This window comes from Acartia tonsa, chromosome 15, assembly GCF_053477335.1.
Source record: "Acartia tonsa isolate MP-2025a chromosome 15, ASM5347733v1, whole genome shotgun sequence".
Lineage (NCBI taxonomy): Eukaryota > Metazoa > Arthropoda > Copepoda > Calanoida > Acartiidae > Acartia > Acartia tonsa.
In genome coordinates, this window is record NC_137274.1 from 90,001 (window position 1) to 102,500 (window position 12,500).

Sequence of the window (12,500 nt, forward strand, 5' to 3'; positions counted from 1 at the left end):
TAAACTGGACCACTCAATACATTGTGTACAACCTGTATCAAGTTTGCACAAGTCAACAAGCATGCTGCCAAAAGCACAATGGCTCCACTTCCTTTATGTAGTTCAATGTTTTAATGCTAGGTGGTGCAAACCCCTAAAGTTGAATGTCATTTAATGGATAATTTTCTGCCTCAAGTTATTCTAGGGGCTTGTGTTTTTTTTGGTGAATAAGCTGAACTTTGACACAATCTCTACATGTCTTTGCTGACAACTACATTAGATTGGTCAATGGAACAAGCCTAACAGCTGCCAAGGATATGGAGCTATTTGTGTTGTTTGAGCATGTCCAGGATCTACCTACAGCACGAATAAATCTTTCGCCTTTTACTAAAGATTTCCGTGTAAGTGGATCATATTGGAATTACATCCAATTTATCTGAAGGCTTTCCATGAGAGAGCCCACTTAAAGAAACATATTACAACAGGCATGTAGGGACAGGATGTCAGGATGTGTTTACCACAAAATATATGACAAATGACAAATAGCCTACGGTAGGAATAACTAAAATTGCAGTTACCATTTGTCTAAACTGACCAAGCTATACTTGCTTGATTCACTTCACTAAAAGGTGTGTACAAGTGAACCAAGGATCACTCAGATATTGTCTTGCCGGGCTGAAGAAAGTCCTTACCTACTGCCAAAGTCTACTTACAGCAAGTCATATTCATCGTTCAGGTGTAAAGCTATATCAATCTGTATTTGGGTTATAAATTGACAGATTTCTGAATAATGATTTTCAGCAAGGGGTTGTGTTATACGAATAGCCAACGAGCATGCCAGCAACGTTGGTTCAGTGGTAGAATGCTCGCCTGCCACGCGGGCGGCCCGGGTTCGATTCCCGGACGTTGCAGCAATTATTTTCTACGTTAACACAACTTTTCTGTTTTCAGTGACAAGATAAGAAAGAAAGATGTAGAGTTTACGACACCAAGTATTCCCAGGCGGTCACCCATCCAAGTACTAACTTGGCCCAATGTTGCTTAACTTCAGTGATCGGACGAGAACTGGTGCTTTCAACATGGTATGGCCGTAGACATAAAGTTACAACATGATTTTCAAACTTGTGTGAGGTTTAGTCAGGTTTGGGCTAGGATTGGTTGGGTCAAAATTCCAAAAATATTGAGCCTACGACACCAAGTATTCCCAGGCGGTCACCCATCCAAGTACTAACTTGGCCCAATGTTGCTTAACTTCAGTGATCAGACGAGAACTGGTGCTTTCAACATAGTATGGCCGTAGACATTTACTCTAAGCAAAGGCTAACTTCTGGTTTATTAAATAACATTCTAATGCAACAAAAAGGTTTAAAGTTTTACTGGTTTAAATTTTCAGACTTTTGTTTTTCTTTGAGTGTTTATTTTTTTGTTTGGTGCTTGTGTAGTAGGGGGATAAATGATACTTGGAGATGCGGGGTATCGATCCCCGTACCTCTCGCATGCTAAGCGAGCGCTCTACCATCTGAGCTACATCCCCTTGGGTTTCACCTTATGTTCTCAGTGATTAGAAATTTCTCTTGGACAAGAAAGAAAAAGAGACAAATTTGAAATATGGATAAAATGTTAGAGCCTACGACACCAAGTATTCCCAGGCGGTCACCCATCCAAGTACTAACTTGGCCCAATGTTGCTTAACTGCAGTGATCGGACGAGAACTGGTGCTTTCAACATGGTATGGCCGTAGACATATATCAACGGAAAATGTGGCGTCAATTAAATGCAAAATGCATTACGAAGAGAAAATGTGGCGTGAAATGAATGCAAAACGTCCAACAGTACAGGAATCTACGGACAAGGAAGAAAAAGAGACAAATTTTGAAATATGGATAAAATGTTAAAGCCTACGACACCAAGTATTCCCAGGCGGTCACCCATCCAAGTACTAACTTGGCCCAATGTTGCTTAACTTCAGTGATCAGACGAGAACTGGTGCTTTCAACATGGTATGGCCGTATACATTTATCAAAGGAAAATGTGGCATAAACTAAATGGAAAATGCATTACCAAGAGAAATTACGTACAGGTATCTACGGTAAATGATTTTAAGTTCTTGATTGGTTTCAGTGATTAGTGGGTTCTCTTTAACCCTGAATAAAGAAGTTTGTGACTGACTAAGACAGACACTCAACCCGAGCGGACTCAAGGTGAGCGAACCATCGAAGCAGAGCTGATACACACCTCTTGTAGAAGTGAATCAAGCAATATTAGCTTGGTCGTTTTAGACAATGATGTAAAGTTACTTGGACAATCATATATTTTTGATATTTGTTAAAGGTCCGACCGGAAAAGTTAATTTTCATAAAATACAAGCACAAAGTAACTAAAATATTAATCCAAATAGGTATGTGTGATACTAAAAGATATCATTTTATCGAACAATAATAGTTGTCAACCCAAAACTCATGCCTTAACACGGAGAAAACAAAGCCTAACTGGGAACTAAATAGAGCTGCCATCTGGTGACAAAAACAGTAACTACACATTATATCATAGTGGTTGCATTGTATAAGGGCTTTAGGTGTAAAAAATGAACATAAGCAGTTGTCTGGTTTACATTTCTCAGACTTTGTTTTTTTTTTCTCAACTTATAAAAAAGGATGAAAAGATTTGCCTACGACACCAAGTATTCCCAGGCGGTCACCCATCCAAGTACTAACTTGGCCCAATGTTGCTTAACTGCAGTGATCGGACGAGAACTGGTGCTTTCAACATGGTATGGCCGTAGACATATATCAACGGAAAATTTGGCGTCAATTAAATGCAAAATGCATTACGAAGAGAAAATGTGGCGTGAAATGAATGCAAAACGTCCAACAGTACAGGAATCTACGGACAAGGAAGAAAAAGAGACAAATTTTGAAATATGGATAAAATGTTAAAGCCTACGACACCAAGTATTCCCAGGCGGTCACCCATCCAAGTACTAACTTGGCCCAATGTTGCTTAACTTCAGTGATCAGACGAGAACTGGTGCTTTCAACATGGTATGGCCGTAGACATTTATCAAAGGAAAATGTGGCATAAACTAAATGGAAAATGCATTACCAAGAGAAATTACGTACAGGTATCTACGGTAAATGATTTTAAGTTCTTGATTGGTTTCAGTAATTAGTGGGTTCTCTTTAACCCTGAATAAAGAAGTTTGTGACTGACTAAGACAGACACTCAACCCGAGCGGACTCAAGGTGAGCGAACCATCGAAGCAGAGCTGATACACACCTCTTGTAGAAGTGAATCAAGCAATATTAGCTTGGTCGTTTTAGACAATGATGTAAAGTTACTTGGACAATCATATATTTTTGATATTTGTTAAAGGTCCGACCGGAAAAGTTAATTTTCATAAAATACAAGCACAAAGTAACTAAAATATTAATCCAAATAGGTGTGTGTGATACTAAAAGATATCATTTTATCGAACAATAATAGTTGTCAACCCAAAACTCATGCCTTAACACGGAGAAAACAAAGCCTAACTGGGAACTAAATAGAGCTGCCATCTGGTGACAAAAACAGTAACTACACATTATATCATAGTGGTTGCATTGTATAAGGGCTTTAGGTGTAAAAAATGAACATAAGCAGTTGTCTGGTTTACATTTCTCAGACTTTGTTTTTTTTTTTCTCAACTTATAAAAAAGGATGAAAAGATTTGCCTACGACACCAAGTATTCCCAGGCGGTCACCCATCCAAGTACTAACTTGGCCCAATGTTGCTTAACTTCAGTGATCGGACGAGAACTGGTGCTTTCAACATGGTATGGCCGTAGACATTTGACCATGGAAAATGTGACTTATACTAAATGCAAAATGCTACAATACAGGAAAATTATGGAGGGATGATTTATTCTATACAACTCAGGTTGCACTTAACCAAAAATAAACAGAGAGAAAACCAAGCCTACCATGAACTAAAATGCTGCTGCCATCTGGTGAGACAATTTTGTTACTGTAATTTTAGAATAGCATGATGCCCGGGTAGCTCAGTCGGTAGAGCGTTAGGCTTTTAACCTAACGGTCCAGGGTTCGAGCCCCTGCTCGGGCGCTCCCATCTTTTGTTCAAGTCTCCAATCAGTGTGATACGTACGTAGCGACTAGAAAATGGCTGATTTATAAGAATTCCTCGATAGTCTAGTGGTGAGGATCTCCGCCTGTCACGTGGAAGGCCCGGGTTCGATTCCCGGTCGGGGAGAGATAACTTTTTCAACCTTGTGAAATTTCTTTTTTTTACCATTAAATATTTCCGCCACTGCAAACTGTTCAATTTGGTAAAAGTATTATCTGGCCCGTAGGGGGATCGAACCCGTGACCTTCGCGTTATTAGCACGACGCTCTAACCAACTGAGCTAACGGGCCTGACTGACATGATGTGTATAAGTATAAGCACAATACAAAAACTACATACTTTTTTTCTTCTCTACTTGATTTTCTTTTTCTTGCCTTCCATAATGTTTTCTGTCAACAAATGCTACTATTTTCTTTTCTCTAACCAAGTCCCATTAGCGCAGAGGATAGCGCGTTGGACTTCTAATCCAAAGGTCCTGGGTTCGATCCCCAGATGGGATGCTAACATTGCATTTTGGCTAACCTTTTTGGCTTATCAAAACATGGGATTTCTTAATCCGTGAACACTTTATTAACAGTCAGGATGGCCGAGTGGTCTAAGGCGCCAGACTCAAGGACAACTTCCTTGCTCTCTGATAGAGAGTGGATGTGAGAATTCTGGTCCTCGATGAGGGCGTGGGTTCGAATCCCACTTCTGACAAAACTATTTTTTCACATTTTTTCAAAACACAACCAGGAGATGAAAAAATGTTTGCCTGCCCCCGGTGAGGCTCGAACTCACGGCCTTCAGATTATGAGACTGACGCGCTGCCTACTGCGCTACGGAGGCTTGTTGGCAATATAGGATTACTACACTTTTTAAATGTACAAAAATGTACTCCTAGGCAACACAGATGAAAATGCGTCAGCCGGGAATCGAACCCGGGTCAACTGCTTGGAAGGCAGCTATGCTCACCACTATACCACTGACGCTTATTGTACAGGACTATAATGTACTCAAAAGTGAAAACCACAAATACATTTTTGCCTAGTAACTAGCACACTTTAGTCAGGAGTTTAAAGAAAAAAATTATGGCAATAAAGCTGTCTATCTGATGTAACAAGTTTCCGTGGTGTAGCGGTTATCACATCTGCCTAACACGCAGAAGGTCTCCGGTTCGATCCCGGACGGAAACAGAATCCCACGTGGTCTAACGGCTAGGATATCTGGCTTTCACCCAGGAGGCCCGGGTTCAACTCCCGGCGTGGGAAGTCTTTTGACACGAGTGATGCAATATTTACTTTGTTGTTTTTGTGTTTGTTGTTGTTGTTGTTATGTATGCTTTGCAAGTAATCTAGCTTAATCTCTTTCACAGACGAGGTGGCCGAGTGGTTAAGGCGTTGGACTGCTAATCCAATGGGCTCTGCCCGCGTGGGTTCGAATCCCATCTTCGTCGCGAGAATTATTTTGTGGAGCTTTGCTAAATCAGTGCTTGTCAGTCGTGATTTCATGCGTTTTGCAATGAGTGCCGCATTGTGGCAACCTGTCAGGTTGGCCGAGTGGTCTAAGGCGTGAGATTTAAGCTCTCATAATCGTAAGATTGCGTGGGTTCGAACCCCACACCTGACAAAAGACTTATTTTAACACTATACCAGGAAGGCCATGTGAGTTGCAAGGTAACTTTCTGGTTTTGCAAAAAAAAAATGAATAAAACACTAGAAACTAACAAAATCTGTAATTCGCAGCCGGCAGGATTCGAACCTGCGCGGGGAAACCCCATTGGATTTCAAGTCCAACGCCTTAACCACTCGGCCACGACTGCTGGCTCTGGCAGACGGCCATCCATCAATCCAGGATCACAGCTGGAAGCAATCGGCAGGTAAATTGATGAATTACAGGTTGCTACTGACAGTTAACAGGGCACAAGCCAGGCTTGATGGTCTAGGCGGCATGATTCTCGCTTCGGGTGCGAGAGGTCCCGGGTTCAACTCCCGGTCAAGCCCATGGTTTTGCCTAATACTTTTGAAAATTGAAAAGAAAAAAAATTTGGAGTCGTCGGGATTTGAACCCGAGACCTTCTAAATGCGAATCAGACGCTCTACCAGCTGAGCTACGACCCCTGGTCTCCATCATAGGGGCCGGACGAAAGCAGCGCCTTTTTTCTATTGGTCGCTTGCATTGTATAGTGGATAGAAAAAAGGGAAAAAAAGACTTTCCTTTAGTTTTGCATGAATTCAAAGTTGCAGCAATTCAAACATCTGACTCTGTGGCGCAACGGTAGCGCGTCTGACTCCAGATCAGAAGGCTGCGTGTTCAAATCACGTCAGGGTCAACAGAATTGTTTTTTTGCAATTTGTGTAACAAATGCTGATCTTTATGGACAACTAAATTCTATTCTCAAATGTACTTGCTTCGGCAGTACATATACTAAAATTGGAACGATACAGAGAAGATTAGCATGGCCCCTGCGCAAGGATGACACGCAAAATCGTGAAGCGTTCCACATTTTTGTGTCCGCATAACCCCATACAAATATTTTTTCACTAAAGTACTCATTTTGAACAACAGACAACTTCAAAGAAATAACAAAAATCATTGATAATTGGAGATGCCGGGGATCGAACCCGGGGCCTCATACATGCAAAGCATGCGCTCTACCACTGAGCTACATCCCCCTGTTGAATGCATGAGCTGACTAATACTCAAATGAATCTTTTAGCAATTTCAAAGTCTTTAACACAAGGTGCCAACCGCAATGGCTTAGGTTAGGTTAGGTTAGGCTAGGTTAGGCTAGGTTTAAATTGTGCCACGTGAACAGGCAAGCCTCTATAGTTAAAATAAAATGTTAAAGCCTACGACACCAAGTATTCCCAGGCGGTCACCCATCCAAGTACTAACTTGGCCCAATGTTGCTTAACTTCAGTGATCGGACGAGAACTGGTGCTTTCAACATGGTATGGCCGTAGACATTTGACCATGGAAAATGTGACTTATACTAAATGCAAAATGCTACAATACAGGAAAATTATGGAGGGATGATTTATTCTATACAACTCAGGTTGCACTTAACCAAAAATAAACAGAGAGAAAACCAAGCCTACCATGAACTAAAATGCTGCTGCCATCTGGTGAGACAATTTTGTTACTGTAATTTTAGAATAGCATGATGCCCGGGTAGCTCAGTCGGTAGAGCGTTAGGCTTTTAACCTAACGGTCCAGGGTTCGAGCCCCTGCTCGGGCGCTCCCATCTTTTGTTCAAGTCTCCAATCAGTGTGATACGTACGTAGCGACTAGAAAATGGCTGATTTATAAGAATTCCTCGATAGTCTAGTGGTGAGGATCTCCGCCTGTCACGTGGAAGGCCCGGGTTCGATTCCCGGTCGGGGAGAGATAACTTTTTCAACCTTGTGAAATTTCTTTTTTTTACCATTAAATATTTCCGCCACTGCAAACTGTTCAATTTGGTAAAAGTATTATCTGGCCCGTAGGGGGATCGAACCCGTGACCTTCGCGTTATTAGCACGACGCTCTAACCAACTGAGCTAACGGGCCTGACTGACATGATGTGTATAAGTATAAGCACAATACAAAAACTACATACTTTTTTTCTTCTCTACTTGATTTTCTTTTTCTTGCCTTCCATAATGTTTTCTGTCAACAAATGCTACTATTTTCTTTTCTCTAACCAAGTCCCATTAGCGCAGAGGATAGCGCGTTGGACTTCTAATCCAAAGGTCCTGGGTTCGATCCCCAGATGGGATGCTAACATTGCATTTTGGCTAACCTTTTTGGCTTATCAAAACATGGGATTTCTTAATCCGTGAACACTTTATTAACAGTCAGGATGGCCGAGTGGTCTAAGGCGCCAGACTCAAGGACAACTTCCTTGCTCTCTGATAGAGAGTGGATGTGAGAATTCTGGTCCTCGATGAGGGCGTGGGTTCGAATCCCACTTCTGACAAAACTATTTTTTCACATTTTTTCAAAACACAACCAGGAGATGAAAAAATGTTTGCCTGCCCCCGGTGAGGCTCGAACTCACGGCCTTCAGATTATGAGACTGACGCGCTGCCTACTGCGCTACGGAGGCTTGTTGGCAATATAGGATTACTACACTTTTTAAATGTACAAAAATGTACTCCTAGGCAACACAGATGAAAATGCGTCAGCCGGGAATCGAACCCGGGTCAACTGCTTGGAAGGCAGCTATGCTCACCACTATACCACTGACGCTTATTGTACAGGACTATAATGTACTCAAAAGTGAAAACCACAAATACATTTTTGCCTAGTAACTAGCACACTTTAGTCAGGAGTTTAAAGAAAAAAATTATGGCAATAAAGCTGTCTATCTGATGTAACAAGTTTCCGTGGTGTAGCGGTTATCACATCTGCCTAACACGCAGAAGGTCTCCGGTTCGATCCCGGACGGAAACAGAATCCCACGTGGTCTAACGGCTAGGATATCTGGCTTTCACCCAGGAGGCCCGGGTTCAACTCCCGGCGTGGGAAGTCTTTTGACACGAGTGATGCAATATTTACTTTGTTGTTTTTGTGTTTGTTGTTGTTGTTGTTATGTATGCTTTGCAAGTAATCTAGCTTAATCTCTTTCACAGACGAGGTGGCCGAGTGGTTAAGGCGTTGGACTGCTAATCCAATGGGCTCTGCCCGCGTGGGTTCGAATCCCATCTTCGTCGCGAGAATTATTTTGTGGAGCTTTGCTAAATCAGTGCTTGTCAGTCGTGATTTCATGCGTTTTGCAATGAGTGCCGCATTGTGGCAACCTGTCAGGTTGGCCGAGTGGTCTAAGGCGTGAGATTTAAGCTCTCATAATCGTAAGATTGCGTGGGTTCGAACCCCACACCTGACAAAAGACTTATTTTAACACTATACCAGGAAGGCCATGTGAGTTGCAAGGTAACTTTCTGGTTTTGCAAAAAAAAAATGAATAAAACACTAGAAACTAACAAAATCTGTAATTCGCAGCCGGCAGGATTCGAACCTGCGCGGGGAAACCCCATTGGATTTCAAGTCCAACGCCTTAACCACTCGGCCACGACTGCTGGCTCTGGCAGACGGCCATCCATCAATCCAGGATCACAGCTGGAAGCAATCGGCAGGTAAATTGATGAATTACAGGTTGCTACTGACAGTTAACAGGGCACAAGCCAGGCTTGATGGTCTAGGCGGCATGATTCTCGCTTCGGGTGCGAGAGGTCCCGGGTTCAACTCCCGGTCAAGCCCATGGTTTTGCCTAATACTTTTGAAAATTGAAAAGAAAAAAAATTTGGAGTCGTCGGGATTTGAACCCGAGACCTTCTAAATGCGAATCAGACGCTCTACCAGCTGAGCTACGACCCCTGGTCTCCATCATAGGGGCCGGACGAAAGCAGCGCCTTTTTTCTATTGGTCGCTTGCATTGTATAGTGGATAGAAAAAAGGGAAAAAAAGACTTTCCTTTAGTTTTGCATGAATTCAAAGTTGCAGCAATTCAAACATCTGACTCTGTGGCGCAACGGTAGCGCGTCTGACTCCAGATCAGAAGGCTGCGTGTTCAAATCACGTCAGGGTCAACAGAATTGTTTTTTTGCAATTTGTGTAACAAATGCTGATCTTTATGGACAACTAAATTCTATTCTCAAATGTACTTGCTTCGGCAGTACATATACTAAAATTGGAACGATACAGAGAAGATTAGCATGGCCCCTGCGCAAGGATGACACGCAAAATCGTGAAGCGTTCCACATTTTTGTGTCCGCATAACCCCATACAAATATTTTTTCACTAAAGTACTCATTTTGAACAACAGACAACTTCAAAGAAATAACAAAAATCATTGATAATTGGAGATGCCGGGGATCGAACCCGGGGCCTCATACATGCAAAGCATGCGCTCTACCACTGAGCTACATCCCCCTGTTGAATGCATGAGCTGACTAATACTCAAATGAATCTTTTAGCAATTTCAAAGTCTTTAACACAAGGTGCCAACCGCAATGGCTTAGGTTAGGTTAGGTTAGGCTAGGTTAGGCTAGGTTTAAATTGTGCCACGTGAACAGGCAAGCCTCTATAGCTCAGTGGCAGAGCACTGGTCTTGTAAACCAGGGGTCGAGAGTTCAATCCTCTCTGGAGGCAGTTAATTTTGTAAAATCACTCACTGGAAAAACAAATTTTTTTTTAGGTGTTTGATGCTTTTACACAGTAAGGCTGAAAAAAAAACTTAAGAAACAATTTTTCTTATTCGCACAACTGCCAGCACAACAGGCAGTTTGGCCGAGTGGTCTAAGGCGCTGGTTTTAGGCACCAGTCCGCAAGGGCGTGGGTTCGAATCCCACAGCTGTCAAAAATTTATTTTAGTAATAACTCGGTTACTATGAATTACAATTACAATTTAGTATCCTTCTGCCTTTCTAGATCAGATAAGATTCATCATTCTTGAGTGTACATACATAAACAATGAAATCAAAAGTTTCAAAGATTTTTACAAAACACATTGGAGGATTTTTCATGGCATAATTTAAATCACAAATCTTTATACATTTATATGGTTATTCAGTCAATTTTATCGAATTTGTTATTAACTTGATAGATTTAAAACAGTAGTAAAAAGAAAATACCAATCTATCTATATTCTTTAACAAACTTTTTTCCTTGATTGATTGTTGGTTAGTAAAGCATAGTTACAAAAAATTTTTGAAATCGAACCACAGTACCTGTATTTGATATTATGAGGTACTGCTAGAGAATATTTTAGTATTTTGGTAAGATAAAATGCTTTGATTAAGTAAAAAAAAATTTATTTTTGCTCTTTTCGTGGAAGACCCTGCCAGGTTTAAGGGTTGAAAAAGTGCTTGCTCTAGGTGAGGCTCGAACTCACAACCCCGGCATAACTTGTTGTACTGTCTATAAGTACCGTGCGCTAACCGATTGCGCCACTAGAGCAGCTTGCTTTCACTTTCCATATTTGCTACTACACTGCCTTCAAGAAACCTTGGAAGCACTGCAACCAAAACAACTTTTGCTAAAAAGATAATGTTACCCACGGCGAGACTCGAACTCGCAATCTTCGGTTTAGGAGACCGACGCCTTATCCATTAGGCCACGCAGGCTTGGTGTCACCCTGGCTGAAAAGTAAAAACTTAGAAATATCCAATTCTCTATCTTTTTTATCTCCTTTTTTTTTTGGATCGGGGATGTTGATATAATTACTTGGGGGTTCGACAAAATGTATTTTTCCGTTACCGGGAATCGAACCCGGGCCTGCTGGGTGAGAGCCAGCTATCCTAACCACTAGACCATAACGGAAGCTGGCGTAATTATACCCAAAATTAAACATGAAAAAAATTGCAATTCAACTGGTACATTGTGACAGAAATTGATATGATTGTTGACTGGAACCGTGGCGAGGTTCTGTAATCCTGCTACTGGGAGGTCAGAGTTTGGGATGGTTTGAGGCAGGGAACGCCTGGTTACCATTGAAACACGTTGAATTGGCGTCCGCACTAAGCCTGGCATCAACATGGCCACCTAGGGGGAGTCCTAGGTGATCAGGTTGCTTAATGAGGGGCGGATTGGGCCAGAGGGGAAACCCAGCAGCCAAGAGCTTCCGTGTCGGTCAGTAGTCGGACCGCGCTAATGAGTGTTCGGTGGTAATTAGCCCTACCAACATAAGTAAACCAATCTTTTTTTGTTTTTATATTTTAAGGCTCCATAGAATAATATTAAAAATAATGTAATGTTATTAGCTTGTATCAGCCTCCGTGGCGCAATCGGCTAGCGCGTTCGGCTGTTAACCGAAAGGTTGGTGGTTCGAGCCCACCCGGGGGCGACTTATTTTATAGCAATTTTCTTTAATAGCCAAACGAATCTTTAAAATTTTCGATCTCGGCAGGATTCGAACCTGCAATCTTCTGATCCGTAGTCAGACGCGTTATCCGTTGCGCCACGAGACCTGGCTTAACTTAATGACGTGGCTTTGTAGTTGCACATTTTATGTCTGTTTGTTATGTATCTTGGCTTGGTTTCTTAGTTGACAATGGTTCCTTAGTGTAGTGGTTATCACGTGTCCTTCACACGGACAAGGTCGCCGGTTCGATCCCGGCAGGAACCATTACATAAGGTTTTTTTTCTTTTCTTTTTATACAAAATTTTTTTTTACCCTTTGGAGTTTGGATCTGCATCAAGGTCCTATGGTGTAATGGTTAGCACTCTGGACTCTGAATCCAGCGATCCGAGTTCAAATCTCGGTAGGACCTAAACTTTTTAGAGTCATGTAAAAGTGATCTTTTTTCCATCTTGACCAAGATAAGCAACATCATTTTAACTAGCCGTGATAGCTCAGTTGGGAGAGCGTTAGACTGAAGATCTAAAGGTCCCCGGTTCGATCCCGGGTCGCGGCATTTTTGCAAATCTTTACCCTATG

General features: G+C 41.9%; 55 non-coding genes across 55 annotated transcripts; 30 read left to right on the forward strand and 25 right to left on the reverse strand.

Annotated features, from left to right (window-relative positions):
- Positions 1-322: 322 nt before the first annotated feature.
- On the forward strand, positions 323-440 carry LOC145308061 (U5 spliceosomal RNA). The gene has a single exon (XR_013875894.1). It is a non-coding gene; the product is annotated as a U5 spliceosomal RNA (small nuclear RNA).
- Positions 441-819: 379 nt separating this feature from the next.
- TRNAG-GCC (transfer RNA glycine (anticodon GCC)) lies at positions 820-890 on the forward strand. The gene has a single exon. It is a non-coding gene; the product is annotated as a tRNA-Gly (tRNA).
- Positions 891-956: 66 nt separating this feature from the next.
- Positions 957-1,075, reverse strand: LOC145308480 (5S ribosomal RNA). Its single transcript, XR_013876309.1, has one exon. It is a non-coding gene; the product is annotated as a 5S ribosomal RNA (ribosomal RNA).
- Positions 1,076-1,162: 87 nt separating this feature from the next.
- On the reverse strand, positions 1,163-1,281 carry LOC145308609 (5S ribosomal RNA). The gene has a single exon (XR_013876432.1). It is a non-coding gene; the product is annotated as a 5S ribosomal RNA (ribosomal RNA).
- Positions 1,282-1,440: 159 nt separating this feature from the next.
- TRNAA-AGC (transfer RNA alanine (anticodon AGC)) lies at positions 1,441-1,513 on the reverse strand. The gene has a single exon. It is a non-coding gene; the product is annotated as a tRNA-Ala (tRNA).
- A 90-nt stretch (positions 1,514-1,603) lies between these two features.
- Positions 1,604-1,722, reverse strand: LOC145308394 (5S ribosomal RNA). The gene has a single exon (XR_013876228.1). It is a non-coding gene; the product is annotated as a 5S ribosomal RNA (ribosomal RNA).
- A 152-nt stretch (positions 1,723-1,874) lies between these two features.
- Positions 1,875-1,993, reverse strand: LOC145308648 (5S ribosomal RNA). The gene has a single exon (XR_013876471.1). It is a non-coding gene; the product is annotated as a 5S ribosomal RNA (ribosomal RNA).
- Positions 1,994-2,644: 651 nt separating this feature from the next.
- LOC145308539 (5S ribosomal RNA) lies at positions 2,645-2,763 on the reverse strand. The gene has a single exon (XR_013876365.1). It is a non-coding gene; the product is annotated as a 5S ribosomal RNA (ribosomal RNA).
- A 152-nt stretch (positions 2,764-2,915) lies between these two features.
- On the reverse strand, positions 2,916-3,034 carry LOC145308299 (5S ribosomal RNA). The gene has a single exon (XR_013876139.1). It is a non-coding gene; the product is annotated as a 5S ribosomal RNA (ribosomal RNA).
- A 652-nt stretch (positions 3,035-3,686) lies between these two features.
- On the reverse strand, positions 3,687-3,805 carry LOC145308238 (5S ribosomal RNA). The gene has a single exon (XR_013876081.1). It is a non-coding gene; the product is annotated as a 5S ribosomal RNA (ribosomal RNA).
- Positions 3,806-4,005: 200 nt separating this feature from the next.
- TRNAK-UUU (transfer RNA lysine (anticodon UUU)) lies at positions 4,006-4,078 on the forward strand. Its single transcript has one exon. It is a non-coding gene; the product is annotated as a tRNA-Lys (tRNA).
- A 75-nt stretch (positions 4,079-4,153) lies between these two features.
- On the forward strand, positions 4,154-4,225 carry TRNAD-GUC (transfer RNA aspartic acid (anticodon GUC)). The gene has a single exon. It is a non-coding gene; the product is annotated as a tRNA-Asp (tRNA).
- Positions 4,226-4,315: 90 nt separating this feature from the next.
- On the reverse strand, positions 4,316-4,389 carry TRNAI-AAU (transfer RNA isoleucine (anticodon AAU)). The gene has a single exon. It is a non-coding gene; the product is annotated as a tRNA-Ile (tRNA).
- A 137-nt stretch (positions 4,390-4,526) lies between these two features.
- Positions 4,527-4,599, forward strand: TRNAR-UCU (transfer RNA arginine (anticodon UCU)). The gene has a single exon. It is a non-coding gene; the product is annotated as a tRNA-Arg (tRNA).
- Positions 4,600-4,675: 76 nt separating this feature from the next.
- TRNAL-CAA (transfer RNA leucine (anticodon CAA)) lies at positions 4,676-4,798 on the forward strand. The gene is made up of 2 exons: positions 4,676-4,713; positions 4,754-4,798. It is a non-coding gene; the product is annotated as a tRNA-Leu (tRNA).
- A 56-nt stretch (positions 4,799-4,854) lies between these two features.
- On the reverse strand, positions 4,855-4,927 carry TRNAM-CAU (transfer RNA methionine (anticodon CAU)). Its single transcript has one exon. It is a non-coding gene; the product is annotated as a tRNA-Met (tRNA).
- Positions 4,928-4,998: 71 nt separating this feature from the next.
- On the reverse strand, positions 4,999-5,070 carry TRNAG-UCC (transfer RNA glycine (anticodon UCC)). Its single transcript has one exon. It is a non-coding gene; the product is annotated as a tRNA-Gly (tRNA).
- Positions 5,071-5,201: 131 nt separating this feature from the next.
- Positions 5,202-5,274, forward strand: TRNAV-AAC (transfer RNA valine (anticodon AAC)). The gene has a single exon. It is a non-coding gene; the product is annotated as a tRNA-Val (tRNA).
- A 3-nt stretch (positions 5,275-5,277) lies between these two features.
- Positions 5,278-5,349, forward strand: TRNAE-UUC (transfer RNA glutamic acid (anticodon UUC)). The gene has a single exon. It is a non-coding gene; the product is annotated as a tRNA-Glu (tRNA).
- A 103-nt stretch (positions 5,350-5,452) lies between these two features.
- On the forward strand, positions 5,453-5,534 carry TRNAS-GCU (transfer RNA serine (anticodon GCU)). Its single transcript has one exon. It is a non-coding gene; the product is annotated as a tRNA-Ser (tRNA).
- An 89-nt stretch (positions 5,535-5,623) lies between these two features.
- TRNAL-UAA (transfer RNA leucine (anticodon UAA)) lies at positions 5,624-5,707 on the forward strand. The gene has a single exon. It is a non-coding gene; the product is annotated as a tRNA-Leu (tRNA).
- A 111-nt stretch (positions 5,708-5,818) lies between these two features.
- Positions 5,819-5,900, reverse strand: TRNAS-UGA (transfer RNA serine (anticodon UGA)). Its single transcript has one exon. It is a non-coding gene; the product is annotated as a tRNA-Ser (tRNA).
- Positions 5,901-6,008: 108 nt separating this feature from the next.
- Positions 6,009-6,081, forward strand: TRNAP-CGG (transfer RNA proline (anticodon CGG)). Its single transcript has one exon. It is a non-coding gene; the product is annotated as a tRNA-Pro (tRNA).
- A 44-nt stretch (positions 6,082-6,125) lies between these two features.
- TRNAA-CGC (transfer RNA alanine (anticodon CGC)) lies at positions 6,126-6,198 on the reverse strand. Its single transcript has one exon. It is a non-coding gene; the product is annotated as a tRNA-Ala (tRNA).
- Positions 6,199-6,338: 140 nt separating this feature from the next.
- TRNAW-CCA (transfer RNA tryptophan (anticodon CCA)) lies at positions 6,339-6,410 on the forward strand. Its single transcript has one exon. It is a non-coding gene; the product is annotated as a tRNA-Trp (tRNA).
- A 71-nt stretch (positions 6,411-6,481) lies between these two features.
- On the forward strand, positions 6,482-6,588 carry LOC145308153 (U6 spliceosomal RNA). Its single transcript, XR_013875991.1, has one exon. It is a non-coding gene; the product is annotated as a U6 spliceosomal RNA (small nuclear RNA).
- A 93-nt stretch (positions 6,589-6,681) lies between these two features.
- TRNAA-UGC (transfer RNA alanine (anticodon UGC)) lies at positions 6,682-6,753 on the reverse strand. The gene has a single exon. It is a non-coding gene; the product is annotated as a tRNA-Ala (tRNA).
- A 174-nt stretch (positions 6,754-6,927) lies between these two features.
- LOC145307862 (5S ribosomal RNA) lies at positions 6,928-7,046 on the reverse strand. Its single transcript, XR_013875712.1, has one exon. It is a non-coding gene; the product is annotated as a 5S ribosomal RNA (ribosomal RNA).
- A 200-nt stretch (positions 7,047-7,246) lies between these two features.
- TRNAK-UUU (transfer RNA lysine (anticodon UUU)) lies at positions 7,247-7,319 on the forward strand. Its single transcript has one exon. It is a non-coding gene; the product is annotated as a tRNA-Lys (tRNA).
- Positions 7,320-7,394: 75 nt separating this feature from the next.
- TRNAD-GUC (transfer RNA aspartic acid (anticodon GUC)) lies at positions 7,395-7,466 on the forward strand. Its single transcript has one exon. It is a non-coding gene; the product is annotated as a tRNA-Asp (tRNA).
- Positions 7,467-7,556: 90 nt separating this feature from the next.
- Positions 7,557-7,630, reverse strand: TRNAI-AAU (transfer RNA isoleucine (anticodon AAU)). The gene has a single exon. It is a non-coding gene; the product is annotated as a tRNA-Ile (tRNA).
- Positions 7,631-7,767: 137 nt separating this feature from the next.
- Positions 7,768-7,840, forward strand: TRNAR-UCU (transfer RNA arginine (anticodon UCU)). The gene has a single exon. It is a non-coding gene; the product is annotated as a tRNA-Arg (tRNA).
- Positions 7,841-7,916: 76 nt separating this feature from the next.
- TRNAL-CAA (transfer RNA leucine (anticodon CAA)) lies at positions 7,917-8,039 on the forward strand. The gene is made up of 2 exons: positions 7,917-7,954; positions 7,995-8,039. It is a non-coding gene; the product is annotated as a tRNA-Leu (tRNA).
- A 56-nt stretch (positions 8,040-8,095) lies between these two features.
- TRNAM-CAU (transfer RNA methionine (anticodon CAU)) lies at positions 8,096-8,168 on the reverse strand. Its single transcript has one exon. It is a non-coding gene; the product is annotated as a tRNA-Met (tRNA).
- Positions 8,169-8,239: 71 nt separating this feature from the next.
- TRNAG-UCC (transfer RNA glycine (anticodon UCC)) lies at positions 8,240-8,311 on the reverse strand. The gene has a single exon. It is a non-coding gene; the product is annotated as a tRNA-Gly (tRNA).
- Positions 8,312-8,442: 131 nt separating this feature from the next.
- TRNAV-AAC (transfer RNA valine (anticodon AAC)) lies at positions 8,443-8,515 on the forward strand. Its single transcript has one exon. It is a non-coding gene; the product is annotated as a tRNA-Val (tRNA).
- Positions 8,516-8,518: 3 nt separating this feature from the next.
- Positions 8,519-8,590, forward strand: TRNAE-UUC (transfer RNA glutamic acid (anticodon UUC)). The gene has a single exon. It is a non-coding gene; the product is annotated as a tRNA-Glu (tRNA).
- Positions 8,591-8,693: 103 nt separating this feature from the next.
- On the forward strand, positions 8,694-8,775 carry TRNAS-GCU (transfer RNA serine (anticodon GCU)). Its single transcript has one exon. It is a non-coding gene; the product is annotated as a tRNA-Ser (tRNA).
- Positions 8,776-8,864: 89 nt separating this feature from the next.
- TRNAL-UAA (transfer RNA leucine (anticodon UAA)) lies at positions 8,865-8,948 on the forward strand. The gene has a single exon. It is a non-coding gene; the product is annotated as a tRNA-Leu (tRNA).
- Positions 8,949-9,059: 111 nt separating this feature from the next.
- Positions 9,060-9,141, reverse strand: TRNAS-UGA (transfer RNA serine (anticodon UGA)). Its single transcript has one exon. It is a non-coding gene; the product is annotated as a tRNA-Ser (tRNA).
- Positions 9,142-9,249: 108 nt separating this feature from the next.
- Positions 9,250-9,322, forward strand: TRNAP-CGG (transfer RNA proline (anticodon CGG)). The gene has a single exon. It is a non-coding gene; the product is annotated as a tRNA-Pro (tRNA).
- A 44-nt stretch (positions 9,323-9,366) lies between these two features.
- Positions 9,367-9,439, reverse strand: TRNAA-CGC (transfer RNA alanine (anticodon CGC)). The gene has a single exon. It is a non-coding gene; the product is annotated as a tRNA-Ala (tRNA).
- Positions 9,440-9,579: 140 nt separating this feature from the next.
- On the forward strand, positions 9,580-9,651 carry TRNAW-CCA (transfer RNA tryptophan (anticodon CCA)). Its single transcript has one exon. It is a non-coding gene; the product is annotated as a tRNA-Trp (tRNA).
- Positions 9,652-9,722: 71 nt separating this feature from the next.
- LOC145308156 (U6 spliceosomal RNA) lies at positions 9,723-9,829 on the forward strand. Its single transcript, XR_013875993.1, has one exon. It is a non-coding gene; the product is annotated as a U6 spliceosomal RNA (small nuclear RNA).
- Positions 9,830-9,922: 93 nt separating this feature from the next.
- TRNAA-UGC (transfer RNA alanine (anticodon UGC)) lies at positions 9,923-9,994 on the reverse strand. The gene has a single exon. It is a non-coding gene; the product is annotated as a tRNA-Ala (tRNA).
- A 147-nt stretch (positions 9,995-10,141) lies between these two features.
- On the forward strand, positions 10,142-10,213 carry TRNAT-UGU (transfer RNA threonine (anticodon UGU)). The gene has a single exon. It is a non-coding gene; the product is annotated as a tRNA-Thr (tRNA).
- A 128-nt stretch (positions 10,214-10,341) lies between these two features.
- On the forward strand, positions 10,342-10,421 carry TRNAL-UAG (transfer RNA leucine (anticodon UAG)). Its single transcript has one exon. It is a non-coding gene; the product is annotated as a tRNA-Leu (tRNA).
- A 509-nt stretch (positions 10,422-10,930) lies between these two features.
- Positions 10,931-11,020, reverse strand: TRNAI-UAU (transfer RNA isoleucine (anticodon UAU)). Its single transcript is given in 2 exon segments — positions 10,931-10,966; positions 10,983-11,020. It is a non-coding gene; the product is annotated as a tRNA-Ile (tRNA).
- A 94-nt stretch (positions 11,021-11,114) lies between these two features.
- TRNAR-CCU (transfer RNA arginine (anticodon CCU)) lies at positions 11,115-11,187 on the reverse strand. The gene has a single exon. It is a non-coding gene; the product is annotated as a tRNA-Arg (tRNA).
- Positions 11,188-11,311: 124 nt separating this feature from the next.
- On the reverse strand, positions 11,312-11,383 carry TRNAE-CUC (transfer RNA glutamic acid (anticodon CUC)). Its single transcript has one exon. It is a non-coding gene; the product is annotated as a tRNA-Glu (tRNA).
- Positions 11,384-11,832: 449 nt separating this feature from the next.
- TRNAN-GUU (transfer RNA asparagine (anticodon GUU)) lies at positions 11,833-11,906 on the forward strand. The gene has a single exon. It is a non-coding gene; the product is annotated as a tRNA-Asn (tRNA).
- A 51-nt stretch (positions 11,907-11,957) lies between these two features.
- TRNAR-ACG (transfer RNA arginine (anticodon ACG)) lies at positions 11,958-12,030 on the reverse strand. Its single transcript has one exon. It is a non-coding gene; the product is annotated as a tRNA-Arg (tRNA).
- Positions 12,031-12,115: 85 nt separating this feature from the next.
- TRNAV-CAC (transfer RNA valine (anticodon CAC)) lies at positions 12,116-12,188 on the forward strand. The gene has a single exon. It is a non-coding gene; the product is annotated as a tRNA-Val (tRNA).
- A 73-nt stretch (positions 12,189-12,261) lies between these two features.
- On the forward strand, positions 12,262-12,333 carry TRNAQ-CUG (transfer RNA glutamine (anticodon CUG)). The gene has a single exon. It is a non-coding gene; the product is annotated as a tRNA-Gln (tRNA).
- Positions 12,334-12,404: 71 nt separating this feature from the next.
- On the forward strand, positions 12,405-12,477 carry TRNAF-GAA (transfer RNA phenylalanine (anticodon GAA)). Its single transcript has one exon. It is a non-coding gene; the product is annotated as a tRNA-Phe (tRNA).
- The last annotated feature ends 23 nt before the right edge of the window (positions 12,478-12,500 follow it).